Source organism: Cricetulus griseus, chromosome X, assembly GCF_003668045.3.
Source record: "Cricetulus griseus strain 17A/GY chromosome X, alternate assembly CriGri-PICRH-1.0, whole genome shotgun sequence".
NCBI lineage: Eukaryota > Metazoa > Chordata > Mammalia > Rodentia > Cricetidae > Cricetulus > Cricetulus griseus.
The window spans coordinates 97213688-97238141 of NC_048604.1; the positions used below are offsets into that span (position 1 = coordinate 97213688).

A 24454-nucleotide genomic window follows, 5' to 3' on the forward strand; every position below is an offset into this window, starting at 1 on the left:
TACTCTGGAGAAGTTGTATCACTTCTGAACTGACTCCCTCTTCCCCCCAATCTATTGTCTTTCTCATTCCCCAAACACATCAAACAAATATTCTGCAAGAAGTGATATAGCTTCACCAATTGCACTCAACATTCATTTACTAGTGAGAGCATGTCATATGGAACAAATTGGAATTGAATATCATGTTTGAATGAACCCCAAATGTTCTGTTCCTCATATAGAGTCAAGTGGGGGGGGCAGAGGGTTACTATTTGAATTTTTAGCCTTTACATACTGAACACACAACTTCACTTGTTTCAAAGCACTCTCATATCCATCTTTCTTCTTATCCTGAAAGTGATTTCTAGGCTATTTAAGTGTAGTTAGAATACAAAACAGTCACAAATCCCTCCTCCCCCATGCTGAAAAATTTGCAAATAATGGAAGCCAAGGAATTCGCCTTCTGAAAAATGACCCCTTTTGCCTTCTCCTTCACCATCCCTATCAAGTACTATTTTCCCTTGTGATATTACATTCTATGTACAAATCAAACTTTATGTATTTACTTTCCATAGGCAGTACAGAAAGTTATCCTCACTATTGACTTGATGTATTTTCTGATCTGTGAAAGTAGCTTGAAAATCTTAGATACCAACAGACTGCATTATACATTTTCTTATTTAAATTAATTGGATTTTTAAAAAAAATCAGCTGCTGTGCTCACTTCGGCAGCACATATACTAAAATTGGAATGATACAGAGAAGATTAGCATGGCCCCTGCGCAAGGATGACATGCAAATTCGTGAAGCATTCCATATTTTTTAGCAGAAAAGATATGTCATAGATAGAGTTTTAGTTGGGGGTGTGTAGTAGGGGAGGACAGAAGGGAGAAGGGAACTGGGATTGTCATGTAAAATAATCCTGTTTCTAATTCAAATAAAAAAGTTGAAGAAAAGAAGATATTTGTTCACCCCCCCCCAAAAAAAAGAGATCAGCTGCTTTCCACTTCGTGGTAAGGTTTCTAAGAATAAATTAAGGTAAGCCAGGCATAGTAGTATAGACCTATAATCTCATCACTAAAGAGTGAGAGACAGAAGAGTACCATGAATTCAAGTCCTTGCTCAGCCATCACCAGAGAAGTTTCCTCTAGCAACACATGGGAGCACAGTCACAGCCAAACATTGTGCAGAGCATCAGAAACCTTAGGACACTCAGCCCTAATGGAATGTCTGCATCAAGTCCCTCCCCTCAGTGGTCAGGAAACCCCAGAGAAGAGGAAGTGGGAAGGGTGTAAGAACCAGAGGGGATGGAAGACACCAAGAAAACAAGGCCCTCTAAATCAACAAGATGAAAGCTCATATGAACTCACAGAGACTGAAGCAGCAAGCACAAGGCCTGCACAGGTCTGAAACAGGTTATGGCTTTCAGTTTAGTGTTTCTATGTGAATGAGTGGGTCTCTGATTCTTGTGCCTTCTCTTGGCTCTTTTCCTTCTGTTGGTTTGTCTACTCCAACTTTCATGTGATAGTTTTTATTTTATCTTGTTATATTTATTTTGTTACATTTAAAAATGAATTAATAAATGAATGAAAACCTAGCCACTAGGGTAAGGTTAACAACTGAACTGCTGAGAGAGGGAAAATCAGTTTTCTCCATTGTACTGACATTGGGTATATATCAACCACTCCAGGGAAGGCCTCATGTTTAGGAACAGTTGACTAACATATAATGGACTCCACAGGTGTGTGTGTGTGTGTGTGTGTGTGTGTGTGTGTGTGTGTGTGTGTGTGTGTGTGTGTGTGTTGTGCTCGTGCATGCAGGCATGCACACACACTTTTATTTGTTTTGTTTTATTTTATTTTTTGGGGGAAGTGTTTCATTTTGTTTTCTTGATTTGGGGCTTTTGCTGTTGTATTGGGTTTCTGGTTGATTTTTGAGAAAATTGAGCAGGGTAGGGAGAGGGGAGAATCTGGAAGCCTTGGGGAAGGGGAAGAATATGATAAAATATATTTAAATTTAAAAATTGTTTTCCATAATAAAAAGCCACTGCCCAAGTTCTTGGGAAACTTTTAGGCTCAAGACATAAGACAGTGTCTCAAAAGATCAAACAATCTTGGCATGGTGGCACACACCTAATGGGAAAATCAGGAATTCCAGGACAGCCTCAATCACATTGCAAGCTTAAGGCCTACCTAGACTACATGAAGTCATAAATAATAATAGTAATTATTATTATTATAAAAGAAGGAAAAGGGTTAAAGTGATTGCTCAGTGGGTAAAGTACTTGAGCATGAGGAACCGAATTTGTAATCCCTAGCTAGCAATTGAATAAAAGCTGAATGGGTATAGCAGTTTGTTGTTGTTTTTTAACCCTGGCACTCAGCAAACAAATACAAGAAATCACGGGGCAAACTGGCTAGCTAGACTAGTCAAATTAGCAAGCTGTGGTGTCAGCAAGAGAGCCTGCCTCTGTGAATAAAGTGGAAAATGGGGGAAGAAGACATCCAACATCAAACTCTGGCCTCTACATACATGCACAGACTCAACTGTACATGCATCTGCACCCACACACCTCAGCACACACACACACACACACACACACACACACACACACACACACACACACACATTCACATTCAAGAAGAGGAAGAGGAGGACACACATATATACTTGCTTACCCCTACATTCATATATTAGTGATGGAATGAGAATCATATCTTTACAGAACTAAAGTCTCCTAGTTGATCCTAGGAGTAATATTTTTCCCAATATAAGAATACTTTTCTTCCTAGTTTCCCTAGATTGTACTTTAGAGACTGGCTTGCATGGAACTGTATAGGGAGAAAATGTCAGAGAATCACACCATGTCAACAAAGTTCAACAAACAAGGTGAAGTTGAAATAATCCCAGAATTTCTGTTCTACCTTCTTGTTACACGAAGTTTTTGCTTAATACAGTGTTAGTTATGGTTCCTATTATAGGAACTAAAGCATTCCTAAATGACCCCCTATTTTGTTGCTGACTCAAACAGAAGAAAGATATTAAAAAGCAATAACAGTGTTTTTTATGTCACTCTGGTAATTTTAGGATCTATGTACTTTTTGTTTTTTCTGAGACAGAGTTTCTCTGTAGCTTTGGAGCCTGTCCTGGAACTCACTCTGTAGACCAGGCTGGCCTCAAACCCACAGAGATCCACTTGCTTCTGCCTCCTGAGTGTTGGGATTAAAGTTGTGCACCACCACTTCCTGGCTTGGATCTATGTACTTTTATGTTTGATAGAAGTTTTTCTTTCACCCAGATCAATTCTGGCCTCAAGTTTCTGTTTTCATAAGTGTTAGTATCTTTTTATTATCTCTTCTCTCATGGTTGTTCTTGAATAGCTGCTCTGCTCTTGAACTCACTCTCATTTTCTCTCTCTTGCTCATTCGCCTCACTCCTGCTCTCTCTCTCTCCATGAGCCTAAAGGGTCTACTCCCTGAAACATTCATATATGCAAATATGAAGCTGACTTCACCTAAGCTTTGTTTTTATGCCACAGCAAGGCCTAAATGTGAGTCTCAGCCATTTGTCTTTATAAATACATAGGACACTCCTTCATTTTTTTTCTTTCAAGACAGGCTCTCATGTAGCTCGAGTTGGCTTCAAAGTTGCTCTATAACCAGAAATGACCTTCAACTTCTAATCTTCTTGCCTTTACCTCCCAAGTGCTGAGAATACATGTGTACACCACACCCAGTTTGCACAGTGCTGGGAGATTGAGAGGAAACACTCTGCCAACTGAGGCATAACCCTAGATCTGTCCCCATGTGTTGTAACTATGCAGTTCTAAAGTATCTTGGATATTTAGTTTGCTGTCTCAGAGTTCTGCAGAAAATCCTATTCCTGTCATAATATTATACAATGTCTTTTAGCTATGTGCATCTCTGCCTAAGAGAGCAGCCACCCCCACATATCATTAGTCTATGTTTTGTTAAAGAGTGGGCCAAATACTCCCTTGGCTGAGTTTTGAAATATCCATCTCTGCCTTTCCCTCACCGCATAATCCCTGCAATAGAAATAGAGCACAAATTCAGTTTCTTCATTGCTCTGAATTATGCCACCAATTTGGAAGGCAGAGCTGAGTATCACTGGTTTGGATTTTAAATACATTTTCTTAAAAATATTAGGGTTAGGAAAGATATTGTAAGTGTGTACTGGAAAAAAGCATAGAATTGGAGCTTGAAAGATGAAGATTCTCCTAAGCAGTGGTGGAGAAGATGCCATTGATGCCCTTCCTCTATAATGAGATTGATATCTACCTTAGTTACCATTCCAGTAGCTGTTCGAAGCAGAAACAGGCACTGACAGCTAAGCTCTAACCCATACTCCTGGAATCCAGTTGTGGAGAGGGAGGAGGGATGAACAAAGGAGCCAAGATGGTGCTGAAGAAACCCACAGAAACAGTTGACCTGACCTAGTGAGAGCATGGAGACCCTAGTCATAAAGCTGGGGAAACAGCATTGGACCGAACCAAGCCCTCTGAATGTGGGCACCAGCTAGGAGGCCAAGACAGTCTATGGGACCTCTAACAGTGGAGCCAGTCTATATCCTTAGAGCACAAATGGACTTTGGGAGCCCATTCCCTATGGAGGGATACTATTGCAGTCCAGATACAGCAAGGAGGGTCTAGGCCCTCTCCCAAATGAAATGACAGACTTTGAAGGTCCCTGGTGGAGGGCCTCATATCCCTGGAGAGGAGTTGGGGGATGGATTGGGGGGTAGGTGGGGAACATGGGAGGGTGGGAGGGCAAGGAAATGGGGGAATGGATATGTAAATATGAGTAGTAATTAAAGAATTTAAATTAAAAAAGAATTAAGAAGGGAAAAAGATGAAGATTCTCTTTTTGTTTGAAAAAGTTGTTTTCATTATGTGCATGTATATCTGTGTCTGTATGGGGTTTTATGCACTACTTGCATGCAGGTACCTGTGAAGGCCAGAAGAGGCTATCAGATTCCCTGGAACTGGAGTTAGACATTATTTTGAGCCACTTGATGTGGGTGCTGGAAACTGAACCTGGGTCCCCTACCAGAGCAGTTAGTTATCCTAACTGCTGAAACATCTCTTCAGCCCCAGAAGAGCTCTACTATTTACAGGCATTTCAGGATTCTAATGCACTCATATATAAAACACAGAGAAGGGATTCACAATAGAACACCTGAGATCCTATCTAACTGTAGCAGAGCTTAGATGAGGAATATGGGATCTAATAAGTCGAGTGATGTGGTATTTAACTTACCACTTTTGACCATTCTTTCTACTTTCCTTCTAGGTTAATTGTATACTTGAAATTTTGTTCTGATGTTCTATTCCTTCACCTTACTTCTAAAGTTACATTGACCTTAGTATTGACAATACAACACAAAAGAGGAAACAAAAAGAAATGAAATTCAAACTGGATAAACAGATATACTTGAACATGTAAGAGAAAATGTGGAAACAGAACTGCTTGCTTATTGAAGCTTTGTTTGTAATAGCAACAGGGTAGAGACTATCTACATACTAGAAAATCAGCTTCCCAACTTAGACCATGATCCTACTAGTGAATGCTAGGCAATCATTAAAAAAAACGGATCTTAGACATGTCTGTAATCCCAGCACTTGGGATGCTAATGCTGGAGGACCACAAATTCAGGGCTAGCCTGGGCATACAATTCTACCTTAAAATGGAAACAGAAAGAAATACAATTTCATGTCCTGATTTTAATATGATCTCAGAATACTTTTCTTGTTATATTTGCATACATATATTTATATTATATAAAAAGATATATTTGCATGCCTGAGTGCATATAACTCTGTGTAGTTATGAAACCCAACACTCTGTAAACTATTTTACTATTGATGGAACAAATATATACATTGGTTGAGTACATATATAAAATCTCCAGAAGGCTACATGGAACAGCAGTAGTTGACATCTGAGATAGGAAATAAAGATCTGGAAAGTTAAATGGGAAATGAAACCTTTACTTTTCCTTTATATCTTTAAATTTTGTAATATATATATATATATATATATATATATATATATATATATATGTGTGTGTGTGTGTGTGTGTGTGTGTGTGTGTGTGTGTGTGTGTGTATTATATTTATGAAACATCTGGGGGCTTTGTTTGGTTTTGAGGTGCTAGAAATAAAACCAGGGCCTTGTGCATATTAAGTGAGCATTCTAGAAACTAAGCTACATCTCCAGACCATGTCACATTGGTTATTCAAATTTTAAAAGTGAATTTTTTAACTTTAATTTTTTAAGTATTTATTTTATGTGTTTGAGCAATTTGGCTGCATGTATGTCTGTGCATCACATGTGTGTCTGATGCACAGACTAGAAGAGGGTGTCAGAATTGAACCCGGGCTCTCTGGAAGAGCAGCCAGTACTCATAGCCACTAAGCCATCTCTCCAGCCACTCAAAAAATCATTTCAAAAATAAATATCCAGCCAGACAGAGTTGATGCACACCTTTAACCCCAGCACTTGGGAGGCAGAGACAAGTGGATCTTTGTGAATTTGGGGCCAGCCTGGTCTACAGAGTGAGTTCCAGGACAGCCAGGGATACACAGAGAAACCCTGTTGCTGCAGGAGTGAACATATCATATACTCTGTCCAAAAGACAGAAATCAAGCTGGAATTGGTTTGGCTAGGTGCTTTCTCCCTTCCGGCTAGCTCTTACAGTTCTGGACCGTAAGAATTATCTGGAGGAGAATTGTTATCAATTGTTTTACTCAACTGTGTATCCGGCATACAATACCCACCAACCAGACAATATATGCCCACCAGTACAATAGTGTTAAGACTGTTATAGTGCTTATCAACTACTCTTTTTTCATTTTAGTTATTTGTTATTTAATTTTGTGTACACATGTGTCATATGTATGTACATGTGTATACAAGTATTTGCACCAGTACATACATGCATGAAAGTCAGAGGAGAACCTTCAGTGTCCTGTTCTATAACTTTTCACCTTAGTACCTTGAGGTAGGATCTCTCTGAACCTGGAGCTAGGCTGGCAGCTAGCAAGCCACAATGATCCTCCATCTCTACTCCCCACAGTGCTGGGGTCACAGGCATGCACAGTCATTCTGTTTTTCACATGGGTGCCAAGGACTCAAATTCAATTGACCATGATAGTACAGCACATCTTCTTGTCCAGACTCTTTCCCCCAAACCCACCTATCATTTTCTCATTGGATTTAAGACCCACTCCACAAGAGGGAATTCATACCAGATACTGTAAACCTAGTCAATAATCCCATGGTTGAGCAGGCCACAGGTCCTAGTGCGGAAGGTATTGCTGTTGTTTTGCTAAATGTACATGATGTGTCTGCCACATAACTAAATAACTATGTTTATGCCTATACTTTAGTGCTGCTGTCAGCTTTGGTCATAGAAGGTTCTTTTTGCAGAGCACAGAAATAACTATAGAAGCTCTTATCTGGTCCAAGTGATAAGAATAGGTGATGGTTGGATGCTCAGCCATAGCAGAAGATGGGGCAGAAAGAATGCAAGAGCCAAAGGTGGCTTTGTATCAGTCATCTATTGCTAGCTATCCCTGGATATCCCATGGCTTCTCACCATACTAAGGAATATTTAGTTGTTCTGGTCTGGAAAAGACCAGCTACTCATGGTTATCTTGAATTAGCAGAACCACTCAGCTAAACCCAGGCTAATGTCTGATCCACAGAAGCATGAATTGTTGCCTTGCAGTCATTTGTTATGTAGCATAAGCTAACTGATACAATAAGCTTTTGGGTCTCTCATTTCAGTTTGGGGATTTTGTCAACAGCATTGCTATGAACTTTCTTTTGTCCCTTTTTTAAATTTAAATTAGAAACAAGCTTGTTTTACATGTTAATCCCTGTCCCCTCCCCTCCTGCCCTGCCCTCCACTGACCCCTTATCCCAACCCCAATCTGCTCCCCAGGGAGGGTGAGGCCTCCCATGGGGGATCTTCAAAGTCTGTCATATCATTTGGAGCAGGGCCTAGACCCTCCCCTGTGTGTCTAGGCTGAGAGAGTATCCCTCTATGTGGAATGGGCTCCCAAAGTCCATTTGTGTACAAGGGATAAATACTGATCCACTACCAGAGGCCCCATAAATTAACCAGACCTCCAAACTGACACTCATGTTCAGAGGGTCTGGGTCAGTCCTATGCTGGTTTCCCAGCTATCAGTCTGGGGTCCATGAGCAACCCCTTTCTCAGGTCAGCTGTTTCTGTGGGTCTCTCCAGCCTGGTCTTGACCCCTTTGCTCATTACTCCTCCCTGTCTGCAACTGGATTCCAGAGTTCAGCTCAGTGTTTAGCTGTGGGTGTCTGCTTCTGCTTCCATACTTTTCCATATGTATATGCAGTTCTGTTGACAATAGGTAAAACTGGGCAGATCCTTCTGCTTCTCAATATGCCAAATAAGTCACACTCAAGCCTCTCATGACTTCTTTTTGTTGCCTTCACTTGCAGCAAGTGCTATGATCCCATTTTTTTTCATGAAAAGACCACTGGCAGGAAACTGTTCTGTGATGATTTTCCAGAGCTCTCTCACAATAACAACATCCTCTTCCCCATTAAAAAAAACAACTGTTTGTTTTGTCTACACAAAGATATGTTATCAAACACTTTCACACCTAAGATAGAAATGACAGAGTACACACAATGGGAACAAAATCTCTTAGACATGTGAGAAGACGGGAGCTATTGTGTTTTTTGTTGTTGTTGTTTTCATTTGAAGCACACTTAGATGAATGGGACAAAGTTTTGTTGGATTATGTATCAGGACCTTAAGTAATATATGAGTAAGAAATGCTAATTCCTGTGTATTAGACTAAGATATGCCCCCCCCCCAAAATGTGTGGGTTGCTCATGTTATCAATTGGTAAGTACTTGAGTTCAGTTGTTTATAAAGTGTGTATGCCCTGATCTACTCTGCAGCCTGTACTAACCTATATCTCACTCTATGACTCACAATGTAACTCAGACTAGCCCCAAACTCACAGCAGTCCTCCTGCCTTAGACTTCCAAGTGCTGGGATTCCAGGCATGCGTTACCTTGCCCAGCTTAGTGCTACTCTTCTTTCCTCTGGACTCTGATAAAGGAGAAGGTTGTGAACTCAACCTGGGGCTGCAGGTTAAGGATGGAGGGCCCCAAATTAGAAATTGGCTCCACACAGTTCAGGTTCCTGTGATTTCATGTTGGTTGTTTTCTTTTAGTATACTTTAGTTACTTTATGAGCTAAAAGAAGTAGAAATATTCTAACATAGGCCATCCTACATTTATGAAGAATTTCTTTGATAATATGGTTAAATCTATAGATTTTTCCTGTTCTCCTCTTACTTGAATGGTTTGGACACTGAAGACCACTCATCACCTTTTACAATATTCACTTTCTCTAGCTTTCAGTAAATAATACTCCATTGGGTTTCCCTCTCTCTCTCTCTGAGCTCTGTTTCCTGAGTGGTCCATTCTCCTTTCAAAGCTATTAGTTTGTGATTCCTCAATATTTTGTCCTCAACTTATCTCTTCTACCTACTCTCACTAACACAGTCTGATCTATACTGCATACATTAACATGAAGATGGCAATGGCATTAAAATTTCCGTCTCCATTATCCATGGCTGCTTTGCAACTTCCTTGTGGATGGCTCAAGGGCAACCAAACAAACAATCCTAAACAAAATTCATGAGAGTCTGAAGCAAACTTGGTCCTTCCTTCTTCATGGTCTATTTCAATGAATGGTACCACCATTCACCTCAAGGATGCAAGACCTATGCCAAATAGTTCTTGGCATCCTTCACTTCTCTCACTGAAGTTTAGTGACCAAGTGCTATTCAAGCCCTACTGCATTTCTTCCCATGCCTCTTCTCCATCCTCCATCTTCTCTCCATTTCAAACTCATGCACGCTATCATCATTGTTCATCTCAAGTCCTAGTTCCTTCAAAATCCATCCACCACACCCAATAGCAAAATTATCTTCTTGGGTATAAGTATTAATGTAACAAACCCTCTGTTTGTTACACAAAATTATTTGACACATCCTGAAAGATCCTTATGATCCAGTCCCAGTCCATTTATGTTCCACCCTCTCTCTAATTCTGGATCCATATCATACAGACCTACTTTCAGTCTTTTCATTTTGAGATGTTCTACTGAATCCCAGAGATTTAGCATGTATTGATTGTTCTTTTAGAAAGATTTATTTTTTACTTAGTATATATGTGAATCTGTGCGAATGCTTGACTCATGTCTGTGGGTGCCCATGGAGACCAGGAGAATGGAGGTGAATGTGGAGACAAGAAGAATGGAGATGAACATGGAGATAAGGGACCAGAAGTCTAAGCCTCTGGAGCCGAAGTTACAGGAAAGTATGAACTTCCCAATGTAGGTGCTGGGAACCAAACTGGAGTCCTGAAACAAAGCAACCAACTTAACAATCGAGTCAACTGTCTAGTCCTAGCACATGTGTTATCACCTAAAATGTTCTTTCTTTATGTAGTAGACAGAATAACAACCTCACACCAAAGATATTCACATCTGAGTCCCTAGAACCCATAATACATTATCTTGAGAGCTTGTTTGGGGGTTCTAGCAGGGAAGCACATCTACTCATATACCCTCATTTGAAGACTGGTCCCCCTCTATCTAGGAAAGGCTGTCCTCCTCAACTGAGCACAAAGCCTCATGGAATGGTAAGGGAGGAAGGGGACACCTGCCTAGCCAGCCAGATCAGCCAAATTATCCCTGGTGATCAACTAGTGACAGATGTCACAGTCGAACATTCATAATACACTATCATATATAGTAAAAAAGAAACATTGGTAGATTTGATTATGTTGAGATGAGAATATTCCAGATTGTCTAGTAGAATTACTTTAACCACAATCATCTTTATAAGAGATACAGAGAGACAGAACAGTCAGAGTTACAGAGAACCATCTCTCTAACCATGATGATGTCATCAGAGGTGAGAGGTCAGAGAGATTCTGTGACTAAAATATGGTTTCTAGAAGCTGGAAAAAAATCAAAGAAGTGAATTCTTCCATAGAACTTTCAGAAGAAAAGTAGGTCTATGAACACCATGATTTGAGAATTTCTGACCTTCAGGATTATAAGATCATAAACCCATGTGTGATTTTAAGCAGTTGAAATTGCTATAATTTGTTACAGCAGCAGTGAGAAATGTATACATCTCTCTTCCCATCTAATTGATGGCCACCTTCCTTCTGCTCTCAGCTCCTTAGGCTGGTCTTCTCTATGGACTCACCAAGTCAAAGCTACCTAGTACAGGCCCTCCCAGACTAAGTATATCTTATTTCCCAGCTCTTTTTGCAGTCATGTGTTGATGACTAGCCTAAACCAGCTAAAAACACCATGAGGTTAACAATTATATCCATTTTTCCTAATAGCACCTCAGCATACTGTCTGGCATGTGATAATCATTTATATTACTATTACTATTTTGAAAGCTCTGAAGGTCCTTTTAGTCATAAAATGAAGCCAAAGTGGCAGAATTGAACACTAGGAACAGGTGTGAGCATGCATTGGTACTAAACAGCCTCTTACAGCCAGATCTTCCTGACAAAACTTTCAAATACACCTCCATTTCTTCTAAAATTAGGAACATTTTTGGTAAAATTATGTGTTCCTATGACATTGTTCGGACCAAAGTCTGGCACCTTACAGTTTGAAGATAAACATTGTATGTATTATTTTATTTAATACTCAAAGAATTCTATAATAATGACACATATATATGGAAATGTTATCATAATTCCTATTGCTTTGTATGCAACCCCAATCAAAAAGATGAAATAAAATTCAATAATTAAAATAAATCAGATGAGGCAGACTCAGCTGAATGGCTTCATTGTTTTATACAAGTAAAGTAAAGCAATGGTCAGAGAAGCCTGTGAATTGCCCAAGAACCACAATGACCGACACACAAAGTAAACTTCAAACTGAGCCCTTTGGGCTCTAAATGCAGCATGATTCCTCTGTATTGTGCTCCACACTGTGCTAAACCTCAGTGCATTTAGTAGCTGGTGGGAAGCTTGCCTGTGCCTGTTAAGCAGCCCTTCAATGAACTGGCTAAAACCATCCTGTTATTAATGCAGAAGGCATTAAAAGTATTCCCGGAAATTTCATCATCTCCCTCTTACAAAACCAAAACAAATACTTGGATTTGATGTCTCAGATGATCAGCGATTTTGGAGGGAAAAAAAAAGTAAAGAAACTGGAAATAATTCCAGAGTGTGGCTGTGGGAGTATGCAGATGAGGTATAGACAAAACAACTAGAAGGACTGCAGAGAGACATTCCCCAAGAATCCTGACAGGAGCAGTATTACAGTGACAATGAAGGAGACCTCCAATCTTAGAGAAAGGAGGGAGAGTGCCATATAATTAGCACATGACTAATGCAGAGGTGGAAGTGAGTATCCAAGTCTAATGGTCCAAGATTTAAAGTTGGATAGACATGTGGTAATCGTAGGAGAAAGAAAGAATGGAATTAGAAATTAGAAATGCATAGCAATGAAGGCATCCTTTCAACAGTAAAGGGACATGAGGAGCAGAGGAATAAAGGTAGTCAGTACCTCAGAAAGTAACAGAAAAAGCTGGATCCTTTGGGGAAAGTCAGAGTTCATACACAGCCATATAAGACAGAAAGACACTACCAAGACTGCATTAAGGCTAGAGAGAATTTTGTTAATGACTGAATAAAAATTCCAAAGGGCATAAGTACAACAGGATGCGAGAGAAGGTGAACAAAAAAGGTCAGCAAGGGGGTATTATGATTAATCTTGGTTGTGGCCTTAAGTATATTGAGAAACACCCTAAGATGTCAAAATACATCTTCAGGCATGTCTGGGTATTTCCAAAGACACTGGCATTTGTATCAACAAACTAGGAGGCAATACCCACCCTGAATGTGGGGAGTGCCAGCCAGTACAAGGGGAGTGGGAATGAACCAAACATCTGCAAAGGGGAAGTTGATTCCATTTGAGCAAGTCCATATTTTTCTGTTGCCACCAAAAATGGATGCCAGGCCCCAGCTTCTTCAGCCTTTGAACCTGCACTCACATCAATAACTCTCCAGAAAACTTTGAGGCCTTCAGTGTGGACTAGGGCTGCATCATTGGTCAGCTTTCTTCAGAGGCTTCCAGCTTCTTAGAGCAGATACTGGTTTCCCTATTTCATCTAACTTTAGGTAACCCACAGGAGTAAGTCCCTTCAATATCACATATGTATTCTATTGTTTCTGCTTTCTGTATAGGCTCATCAAGGGGTGATGAGTCTATATTTTCTCCCTTGAATCAATACTTTCTTTCGACTGATATATTATGTCTTTTCTAAGAATGTTCCCTTTTGAGACTCAACCACCGTGCTGAGAGAGAGCAAAGTCAAGCAGACAGACCACACCGATAGAGAATCCAAAGTTCTGGTCAACTTCCCACTCAAGGTTTCTACCAAACACCTTCATCAATCAGTAGCCGTGTAACTATGCCATCTTGGTTATTCTAGTGTTCTCATGCATCCAGGTAACTGTTGCCCCAACTGACACCATAAGCAAAAGAAATCATCCAGCTGAATTCATTCACCCATTGTGAATCATGACCAGTAAAATTGTGTTTGGAGCCATTACGTTCTTGAGCGGCTCAAGTACTAGAAGGGGACTGGAACTAGAATGCACAAAGTCATATGCAAATGAGGTAGGTAATTGAGAAATGAGCAAAGAGCTTTGCATTCCTTTTATGACTTACATCATCAGAGACAAAGATTTAATGAGTGAACTTTTTCCCCAGGATCTGCTGGAAGAACAGAATTGCCTTGGAGGAATGTGCTTTTTCCCTATAGTCTCTGCACGGAGTCACATTACAATAATGACTTGCTTTCTGCCTCAGAACACATTTGCTACCACCGGGACATGCACAAACTCAAGATGCACATCCCCACCCCAGGATCTGAGGAGGAGGCCTCCTGATGAATTGTGACTTCAGGCTGAACCTTAAAAATCATTTCTACTTTAGAGGTACCTTCATTTAAAAACCATCACCCTGACACTCAGGAATTAGAATTCTCCCTCACCCTTCATGCACAGTTTTTTTTCCTCTTTGAAGGAGATGCTGTGCATGCCTTTCAGGTTAATATGAAAGAAGCTTGAAGATGCAAATGAACTGAGTAACCATGACAACAATGAAAGGAAGAAAACAAAACAATTATGCCTATGCAAATTCTTTCCTGAACTAGCAAGGTGAGAGAGAGCATAGCTGTCAGCAATAATACCCAGTGGCCAATGACAAATGCACAATGATTTAAGGCCCATGGAGTCTGTAGAGGTAGCTATGATTTAGGGGAGGGCATCTAGACCTACACACATATACAAGCTCTGTCCCTGATCACAATTTGTGTGTGTGTGTGTGTGTGTGTGTGTGTGTGTGTGTGTGTGTGTGTGTGTGAGTGTGTGTGTGTGTGTGTGAGTGTGTGTGTGTGTGTGTGTGTGTTATATTTTACTGAATTCTCTTTGGACCAGGCCTTCTGGGACCTTAGAAACTATCTGTATTGAAGCCCTTATTCATCAAATTTCTAACTGTAATGTGAAAGTGATTTCCTTGGACAGTTCACTGAAATGCAGATTCTGATTCAGTAGGGCTAGAGTGGGTTCACCAGACCTCTGCATTTCTAACAAGTTCCAACATGGACCATGCCTTGAAAAGGCAAATCACAATGTCAAGACCATGGATTCTTCATTCATACCACCTGGGTTCAAATCCTGCCTCCATATGACAACCCTGTGAACTTCGTCAAGTTTTCTGGATTTTCTGTACCCTCTACTCATAAAGATGAAGAAAATAGCAAAGTGACTACATCTAAGATTTCTCAGGTGGCTTAACTAAGCTTATGTATTTAAAATGTTTTAAGTAGCATCTGACATGTCATAAAGCACTCAGTACTAACCACTGTAATCTTCTTATATCTTACTTGCCTCTTGAACATTTCTGTATAGTTGCAACTGTGTTATTATGTGCTTAACCTTGATCATAGATATGAGTTCTCACATATAGGTCCCCTTCTTACAGTGAAAACAATGAGATTTAGTACAGTCACAGACTTAGTGAAAGTAGGTGTCTGATTCCAGATCCCAGACCTTTGCTGTGAATGTCAAAAGGGAAGGAAATACCACAAATCAAGATTCTATTCCCAGGGGGGCTAAGTACATAAACAGTATGCAGTAGATGCTTAAAATTTTTTCACTGAATGACTTAATCTAATCAGCATTTCGCCCAGAATTTACAGACAAATGAATTGAACTTCAAAAGAATTTTTAAACTGTCCCAATTACACCCAAAATGGAAAAGCTGGAACAGAAACCCAGATCCTTCTTGTGTAAGGGCTGTTTTCATTACAAAACTGATCTACACTTTACCTACCAAGAGATGAAAGTAGTAGGAATATTGGTAAGCAAACATTTGAAAAACTACAGCAGGGGCTGCTTGGGTTGTGTTGAGGCAAAGAGACAAAGGGAAACCAAAATTAATGCATTTTCTCACATCAAACTTATGTGAGACAATCTCCCTCTTCTGTCTGGGACTCTGGGACTCCTAATCACTCTCTCCATGCTTCTTTGCACTTTCACCAAGTGAGTTAATGGAAACTTCTCCAACGGTCCTATTCAATCTTTGTAGATATCTCAGCTTCGGTGTTTCTTAGGGTGGGGATTTCCAGGGTAGTCTAGGATTGGTGATATTTTGTGGCCTGACCTTGTGGCAAACTCAGAGATTGGTGGAATTCTATGATCTAATTTTGGGACAACCTCAGGGATTTGGGGGATTTTGAACTCAGAAAATGGTGGGATTCTGTGGCCTGATCTTGGGTTTTCTTTTTGGTAGGGGGAAGCTTGGCTGCCTGTATCTTGTGGGGCTAGAAATGGCTACTATGGCTGTTAGAGTAGTCTGTGGGGCAGGCACTGGCCACTCTTGTACCTCAAGGGGCTTACACTGATAAGGAGAATAGGAAAGAGTGAATGCAATTCAGAAAAAGGAAAGCAGCCAACAGTCCCATATATTATTGAGCATTTTGCCCAGACTAGAAAATTGGGAATTAATCTCATGGTAAAAACAAGTTCCACAGATATGGACATGGAACCAGTAGAATCCACTAAAAAGTGAGATCTCGTTTCTGGTTCCCATGATACAAGCTCAGTAAGATGGCAATTACATGGATAAAAATATTTCATAATTGAACTGGAGAGTTGGTTCAGTGATTAAGAGCACTTCTTTCTCTTGCAGAGGACCCAAGTTCTATTCCTAGCACCAACATGGCAGCTCACATCCAACTGGAACTCCAGTCCCAGGGGATCTGGCTCCTACTTCTGACATCTATAGGTACACATATATACATGCAGGCAAAATACTCTACACAGAAAATAAAAATAAATAAGCAATTTTGAAAAATATTTCCTACTTGTCCAACTGAGGTTATTAGGGGAAGGCTATGCAAATACTGTGCTTTGACTATGCAGTCATTTCTAAAAGGGGATCCAGGAGGAAGTGCAGCATATCTATTGGCTTAGTGTAGCTAAATAGTTGTCTGTGTCTGTTAGCCCTGAATTCATTGAACTGAATTACTGAATTTGGTGCTGAGAAAAGAGATAAGAGCATCTGTATTTAGAGTATGGAAGGGTGGTAAGAAGAGAAGGCTCAGGGGAGGCATCCTAGATGTGTGATTAGATTTGTACTTAATCCCAGGAAGAAAAAAGCACATGTATTTTACTGTAATTTCAGTGTGTCTTCCAGAATCAGTGAGGTCATGGAAACTGTAATCTTTGCCATGTGCTTTTGCAGCCACAGTTCTGCTAATTAAACCAGGGTGGGGGCAAGGTCTTTGCTGAACATTGCAAACATGTGACCATGTGAAATCATACTTGAGTCTGAGAAGGGGGGTTGCTCAAGAGTGTGTGAAGGCTGCCGAGGTTGTTTTTGCATTCAAGGCTTAAGTCTGAAGCAAACAGTCCCCTGACATCCCTTTTATTTTTCATCACACCTGGGCCTTAGAAGCCATGCATACCCCAGATGGCAGAGTTACCGTAGAGAGCAAGATATGTTCCCACTATGAATCTGGTCTATCATCCTCAATGACTAGAGGAAAATCATTCTAAGAGGTTTTTTTAATGGGATTTGGGGTCTACAGGACTTCTGGTATTACTGCTATTGTCATTCAAGTTCTTAAATTAAGGGACAGTGATGCTTTCATGGAATTATATTACCGTAGTCCCTCAAGAAGCCACAGCAGACATTCATTAACATTTAGGTCTCTATGGGTAAAATTAAAATATGAAATATGCTTTCAAGCCACCACAGAACTTTTTTGAGACAGGATTTTTCTGTGTAGCCTTGGCTTTCCTAGCTCTGGAGACCAGGTTGGCCTTGAACTCACAGAGATACACCTGCCTCTGACTACCAAGTGCTAGGATTGAAGGCCTGTGCCACCACCACCTGCCATCATATAAGTTTTATTGCAAAGACATTTAAAGAGCTTACATCCAGAGTAGTCTTGTCTAACCTTTGGCCTCCTCCATGCCACATGTGTCCAGGATAGCTATGAATGCAGATAAGCACAGAGCTATAAATCTAGTTAAAATATTGAGATATTTTTGGCGATTCCTTTTGTAACTCAATTGTGTCATTTTTTAGTTTAACAACCTCATGTTCCAATGCCAAAAGGTTGGCAACACCTGGTAGAGAAAGTAGATTTGTTCTATGTGTCTATGAAATCCTCAATCACTTTCTCTGTGTCCCCTTCTTCTCAACTCTGGTTCTCCATATAGAAGATGCCTTTAAAACATTGAGTGGTTCTGTGTATATTTGCATAACAGCAGTCCTTGCTATAAAAATAAATCCTGAATAGATTACTCTATTGTATATACATGTGGGCATACATGTCACATACACTGATTTATTTTTCCAAGAACAAATGTCTTAATGTTTCTTTTCCTTGAGAAAAATCACCGACTGCCAAATCTTAAATTCCATGTAGAGCTTTGCAATAACAGAGAAATGAAATATAGTGAGGAGTCAGATATTTGTTTCAAATAGCCCCAAATGTCCAAAGACTTCATAAGCCAAGTAGAAGGCTATTCTTGGAATGGCTTTGTCCTCTATGGCAGGGAACATTCCTTAGGGCACCAATCAGTGATGTAGCAACCTAAGCTTAACCTTTCCCTGAGGCAAAGGGCTATATCCACAGGGCTACAGAACTAGGGAGAAACACAGCCTTGGTATGCCATTGCCATGAGTTCAAATCCAAGCTCTGCTCCTTACTTGAGTATTTTCTAAATGTCTCAGAGTCTGTTTCCTCCTCTATAACATGGAGCTACCACCCCTTTCATGATGTCATCATCATGTGAAAGTGCTTGAAACAAAATAGGTGTCAAGAATTGAAAGTGTCTAAGATTATACCCTAACTGAAAGCAAACAAATCAGACTATCAGTCTTATATACACTGAAACCTAGCAATAATAAATGGAGGCCAGTTTAATACTCACAAAATAGTCACAACTACACAACTATATTCTTAGCATTTTTGCATGTTTTCTGGGTCCCAGTTTCCACAGGGTTATCCAAAGAGGGCCAGGAAGAATCTCTGATATTAAGACAATGGACAGAAGTAAATGTTCCAAAGAAGTGTTGCTTTTATGAGCGTAAACAGTTAAGCCAACTAGCCTTTTGCTCTGGAGTTGCTCTATTGTCTACTTCCCATGTCTGTTTGCTACATAACATCCTTGGAAAAGCAGCCCAAAATAAAAGCAGTTGAGTGCATCTTCTTGCAAGGGCCAAGAAATATGAAAGACCTCTAGAGAATAATCTTTCAATAGTATTGTAGTGGTTTGAATGAGAATGTACCCCATAGGCTCCTTTGTTTGAATGTTGGCTCTCTCTCTCTCTTCTCTCTCTCTCTCTCTCTCTCTCTCTCTCTCTCTCTCTCTCTCTCTCTCTCTCTCTGCCTTTTGTGTGCAGATTAAAATGTAAGCTCTCAGCTACTGCTCCAACACCACTAACCTGCCTGTTACTACACTCCCTGCCATAAGAGTCATGGACTAACCCTCTGAAATGGTGAGCAAGCCCCAAATCAAATGCTTGTTTTATAAGTTGTCTTGGTTGTGTTCTCTGTTCAGAGCAAAATAACAGTGACTAAGACAAGTAGGTTTTCAATGAATGGTAGTTATCAATAGAGATGAAGAAAAGGAATGCTAAAGAATGATAGGCATTAGCCTGGCCCATTGTTTTAGGGCTTCAAGAAATAAAGCTACACAAGTACTCCTTATAAATGAAACTCAATCAGTACTTATCCCTAGCATAGATGTGGACTTTGGGAGCCCATTCCACATAGAGGAATACTCCCTGAGCCAAGACACATGAGGGTGGGCCTAGGCCCTATCCCAAAGGATAGGATAGACTCTGATGACACCTTATGGAAGGCCTCACCCTCCCTGGGGAGCAGAAAGGATATGTGATAGGTAGGGTGTTGGTTGTGGGGGTGGTAGGGGAGGAGGGGAGGGAGAAGGGAACTGGGATTGTCATGTAAAACAATCTTGTTTCTAATTCAAATAAAAATCTGAAAGAAAAAATAAATGAAACTCAATATGATGTCGTGGAAGAAAAGGCCTTTATAGTAGAAAAAAATAAAGACAAGTTTGGACACTAACTTAGCCATTCACCATCTGAGTAACATTGTTTCTTAACTCTTGCAATCTCTGTTTCATATCTATAAAAGGTTATCATAATGCAAGCTACTAAAAACTGTATAGGAACTAACAAGTATAAATGTACACACCACACAAAAAGCCAATAAATGGCAACTGTTGCCATTTCTAGACAAAATATCAATTTAGTGAATATTTACCATATGTCCACCATTTATACATGGGACAAATTATTATTATTATGCACATACTACATGCCAGGCACTGAGATAAGCAGTTACAATACAAAGATAAAATTACAGTAAGCATTTACTTTTAGGACAACATTGTTCAGATGTGGAGGCAACTTAGTTCTTGCAATAGGAGGCAAGTGATAAGGCAGAGATCACAACCGAGTACTTTGAGGAACTCATAGAAGAGAAACCTAGCTCCAGAAGGGGTTGAAAAGGCTTCATCAAAGATGGTTTAGTTTTAACCACTTCAACTTCGGCTCCAACTGGAAGAGATAAAGAAAGATCCCGAGATGAGTTGATGTTCCTACAGCCCTAGATATGCAAAGCTACCATTTCCATCTGCCAGATTTGAGAAAAGGAAGAGGAGTACCCTAAATAATCTTCATTGTCAACCTAGAGACACATCTGTGGGTGGGTGGGTGGGTGGATCTGTGAGGGTGTTTCAAGAAAGTATTGACTGAGAGGAGAAGGCCCTCCCTTAGACTGGGCAAATACTTTCCCAAAGGGAGGTTGTCCTAGTTTTTTTCTGATGCTGTGATAAATACTAGGACCAAAAACAACCTGGGGAGGAAAGGACTTATTCCATAATGCAGGCTACAGTCCATATGGAGGGAAGCCAGGACAGTAACTTGAAGCAGAAACCATTGAGAAATGTTGTTCACTAACATTAGCTTTCTCTCTCTTCCCCTGTCACTTCACACCCTCCCATACCTTTCTCCCCTCTCTCTCCTGCTCAGGTAGCTTTCTTACATAGTCCAGGACTACCTGCCTATGGATGGTACTACCCATAGTGGGCTGGACCCTCTTATATCAATTAGCAATTAAGAAAATGCCTCACAGACATGGCTACAGGCCAGTTTGATGTAGTATATACTTCAATTAAAATCCCCTCTTCCAAGGTGACTCTAAGTCTGTGTCAAGTTGACAGATGAAGCTAACTATGACAGGAGTCTAGCTATTAGAAGGTCCAAAGGGAAAAAAACAGTTAATTATCTACCTGCCTTCACTTCTTTCTGGTGAATGCATCTATCCTTACTGCTACCACCATCTTCCACTCTCATCAGACTCAATACCAGTGAATCTCCAGAATTTTCCAGGCTTTTAGTGTCTGACTGGGACTTCTGAGGCATCCAGTTTTGTGGACTGAGAAGCTGCAGGTTCTGACCCTCCCCAGCGTGTAGATGGCCATTGTTGAATTGCCTAGCTGTTAGATAAGCCAGTGTAACAAATCCTCTTGTTTCATATATGTTAATATTGTATTGTACATCACATATTGTACATTGCATACATATACATTATTGCATTCTGTCAGTACCATTCCTCTAGAGAACTCTGCCTGTCTAACACAAGAAGTGAGAAGGAAGGAAATGGAATGGGGGGGGGGAGAAAAGGCATTCCATTTGGAATGAATGTAGAGCATGTCAGTGGAGGGAGCAATAAATAATACCCTTTCCTCTCTCTGAGATCTGAGTCAAATAAAAGAGCTAGCACATAGAGGCCACAATATCATTTATATTACTGATAAAAATTGGTATTAGCCATCTTTTAGGAAACTAAGTTCTTTCAGTCTGGGGCTAGGTCATTCTCCTAGGGTTTTGATCTTCTCTGTATGATTTTAAGAAGGCAAGTCCCAGGGCTAGAGGCATTGTCTTTAAGGAGATGACTCAGAGGATTGAAGCATTACTCCAATCATGCCCCCATTGAACCAGACTTGATTACGTAAGCCTACTTAGCCGCTAGATGGTTGCGAAGTCATGATGCTGCTGAATAAACATGTAAAACTGTTAGCAGTCTTCGTGACAGGCTCTGACAGGAAGTGAAGAAAGGAAAGCAGCTTTGACGGGAAGCTTTAGAAAATAGTTGACAAGGAACAAAGGCTGAGAGAGGGGGCTGGGATAAAAACTGAATGCCTTCCTCACAATGGGGAGATGGTTGCTCTGAAGCTATGAGAACACTGAGGCCAACTCACGGGTGCCTCAAAAACATCCAAGAGAATTGATTACTGAGAGTACCTGCCTTAAAGTTTTGGAAGACAAAGAAGAGGAGATAATATTAGTGGAGAAACAGGAGGATTTGTGGTGGCTTTACATCATCGGAAACTAAAGGAGAAAACTAGTGAGGCAAAGGATGTAGAGTAAGGGGGGAGATTCAAGAGAATCAGTTGTCCAGTATATTGGAGTATATTGGAGTTTGTAGTAGTTGATCTAATTAAGGTGTGGAATAGAAGAGCCCTGAGAAGCAGAGCACTCTTTGAAAGACTATGGAAAGAGTATGAAGGACAACTAAGACCCCATAAAATGAGAGAGTGGTGTTGAATTAGATAGCAGGATGTCCGTTATGGTTAATCTTGAGTATCAAATTGCCAGGATTTAGTGTGTGTCTATGAGAGTGTTTCCAGAAAGGTTTAACTGAAGTGGAACGATTTACTCTAAATGTGGGTGGCACCCATAAGAGAAACTGAGCTGAGCATCAGCATCCATCTCTCTCTGCTTCCTAACTGCAGATAATGATGTAAGCAGCTGCCTTAAACCTGCTCCCCCATGCCTTCCCCACAACGATAGAGTGCAGCCTCAAAAGGTGAGACCAAATAAATTCATGCTGCTTTAAGTTGTCATTGTCCAGTGTTTTGTGATGGCAATGTGGAAAATGACTAATAGTGTCTGATAGCTTCTAGTATTCAACTGTAAGGCAGACAATATTTTCTACAAATGGCCTTGGCAGTATTTCCACTTTCACATGCTTTTCCAGAGCCTTGCCACTTCTCACCAACAGGTAGAGTCTATTCTCCTTCCTGTTGAAATTTAGTGGGGTTTCAAGAATGCCTCAAGCAGCCTGGAGAATAGTAAAGCCTCCTCTTCCTTCTCCTCCTCTTCTCTGCCTTTGTCTCTCTGTATGTGTACATGTATGTGTGTTTGCATGCCTGTGGAGGATAAGGCCAAAGGACAACCTCCTCAGGTGTTATACCTCCTGAGCTACCCACCTTGTTTTTTTGAAACAAGGTCTGTTCCTGAGGCCTGGAGGGCTCACTGATAAGGCTGGGCTGGCTGGTCAGTACATTCCAGGGACCCTCCTGTCTCTGCCTCCCCAGTGTTGGGATTATAAGCACATGCCATTACCTACTGAGCTATCTATCATCCCAGCCACAGTAATGCTTTCTTAAATGGATCCATGGTAAACTGACAGAGAATCTTGTAAAGAAAAAGAAAATAAATGTTTTCAGTGGAATGCAGCCCACTTGTGTGATACATTGTTAGGGGGAATAGACCCACTGTGTTAACAATCTTGATCTGGGCTCAGAGACTGCAGAAAGTGAATGGGCACATCATTGTGGCAGAAGGAAAGATGATCGCAGCTTCTTCCACATCTTGAACTCACTATCTCAGCAGCATCAGCAGCAACCTTCTCCTCCTCCCAATCTGTATCCTTCCTCTTTGTTTCCTTTCTTGGGTTGGCAGCACTAACTAGCTACCCAAGCTGAAAAATGAGAAACATCCTTTGAAATTGGAGCCCCATTATTTCCTCTCCTGTGTTTAAGCATCTTCTAGTCTACAATATATAAGCTGCTTTATGAAACTGGGCACAATTATTTGCCTCTCTATAGCCATGGTTTTTGCAAGGTGACTGCAAAATTACTCCCTTAACTCCCTAACCAGAGTCAGAGCTGGGTCACAACCTGTGTTAGTAAAAGAATAAGGTTGTGCCAGTTCTGGGTAGAAGCCTTAAGAGAATTGGTGCACTTATACCTACCCCCTTGCAACCCTGCTTAGCTGCCATGTGAACAAGCCTGGGGCTAGTCTTCCAGAGGATAAGAGACCAAGTAGAACAGAAAAAGCCATCATGTTTGACATCATCATGGCTGGAGAATCCAGCTCAGTGATAGAATCCTTGCCTAATATGCCCAAGATCCTGGGTTCAATCTCCATCACAGAAAAAAAAGAGGCTTTTGTTTGACACTATCAAAGGCTAGACAGCTCCTAAACAATACAGCCACTGGCTACAAATGTATGAGTGATCCATTTGAAGAGACACACAACTGAGCCAGCTCAGGCTGTCCAAACAGAATCTTAAGTAGAGCAAATGGTTGCTACTTGAAGCATTACATTTTGAGATTGTTTACTATGCAGCAGAGCTAACTGATATATAAGACAAAGGCTTCCTAAGCAATCTCCCCATTCCAAGGTCACCTGTGTCCCTGGACAACAGCCAAGACAACATCTGTTCTGCTAGACACAAACAAATTCAATTTGGTTCTTTTACTTACCTATTTACATTCTACTGGTGACTTCCTACGAAGAACAAGATAAACTCAATCCTATTAGACCTTGAAATAATTAGTAGTTCTTTAAACTTTACTACCAACTTTATGTCCCATAATTCCTCACCTCCTACCCTTCCCCACTTTGTAACATTTGACTTCTGTCCCTTCAGTGAAAATGCCCCATGCTTATATTTCTCCAGGGCTTTTCTCCAAAAAATATCCCTTCTCCTTATTCTTTATATGTATGCACTCTT

The 24454-nt window shown here is 40.5% G+C and overlaps 1 long non-coding RNA gene and 1 other non-coding gene across 3 annotated transcripts; both read left to right on the forward strand.

Annotated features, from left to right (window-relative positions):
• Positions 1-695: 695 nt before the first annotated feature.
• On the forward strand, positions 696-802 carry LOC113837670. The gene has a single exon (XR_003488358.1). It is a non-coding gene; the product is annotated as a U6 spliceosomal RNA (small nuclear RNA).
• Positions 803-1321: 519 nt separating this feature from the next.
• Positions 1322-14447, forward strand: LOC103160844. 2 transcript variants are annotated; one of them, XR_003488345.2, is made up of 3 exons: positions 1322-1383; positions 13549-13719; positions 13813-14447. It is a non-coding gene; the product is annotated as an uncharacterized LOC103160844 (long non-coding RNA). The 2 variants fall into 2 exon arrangements; XR_003488346.2 differs by having other exon boundaries at positions 1327-1383; positions 13365-13719.
• Positions 14448-24454: the final 10007 nt, after the last annotated feature.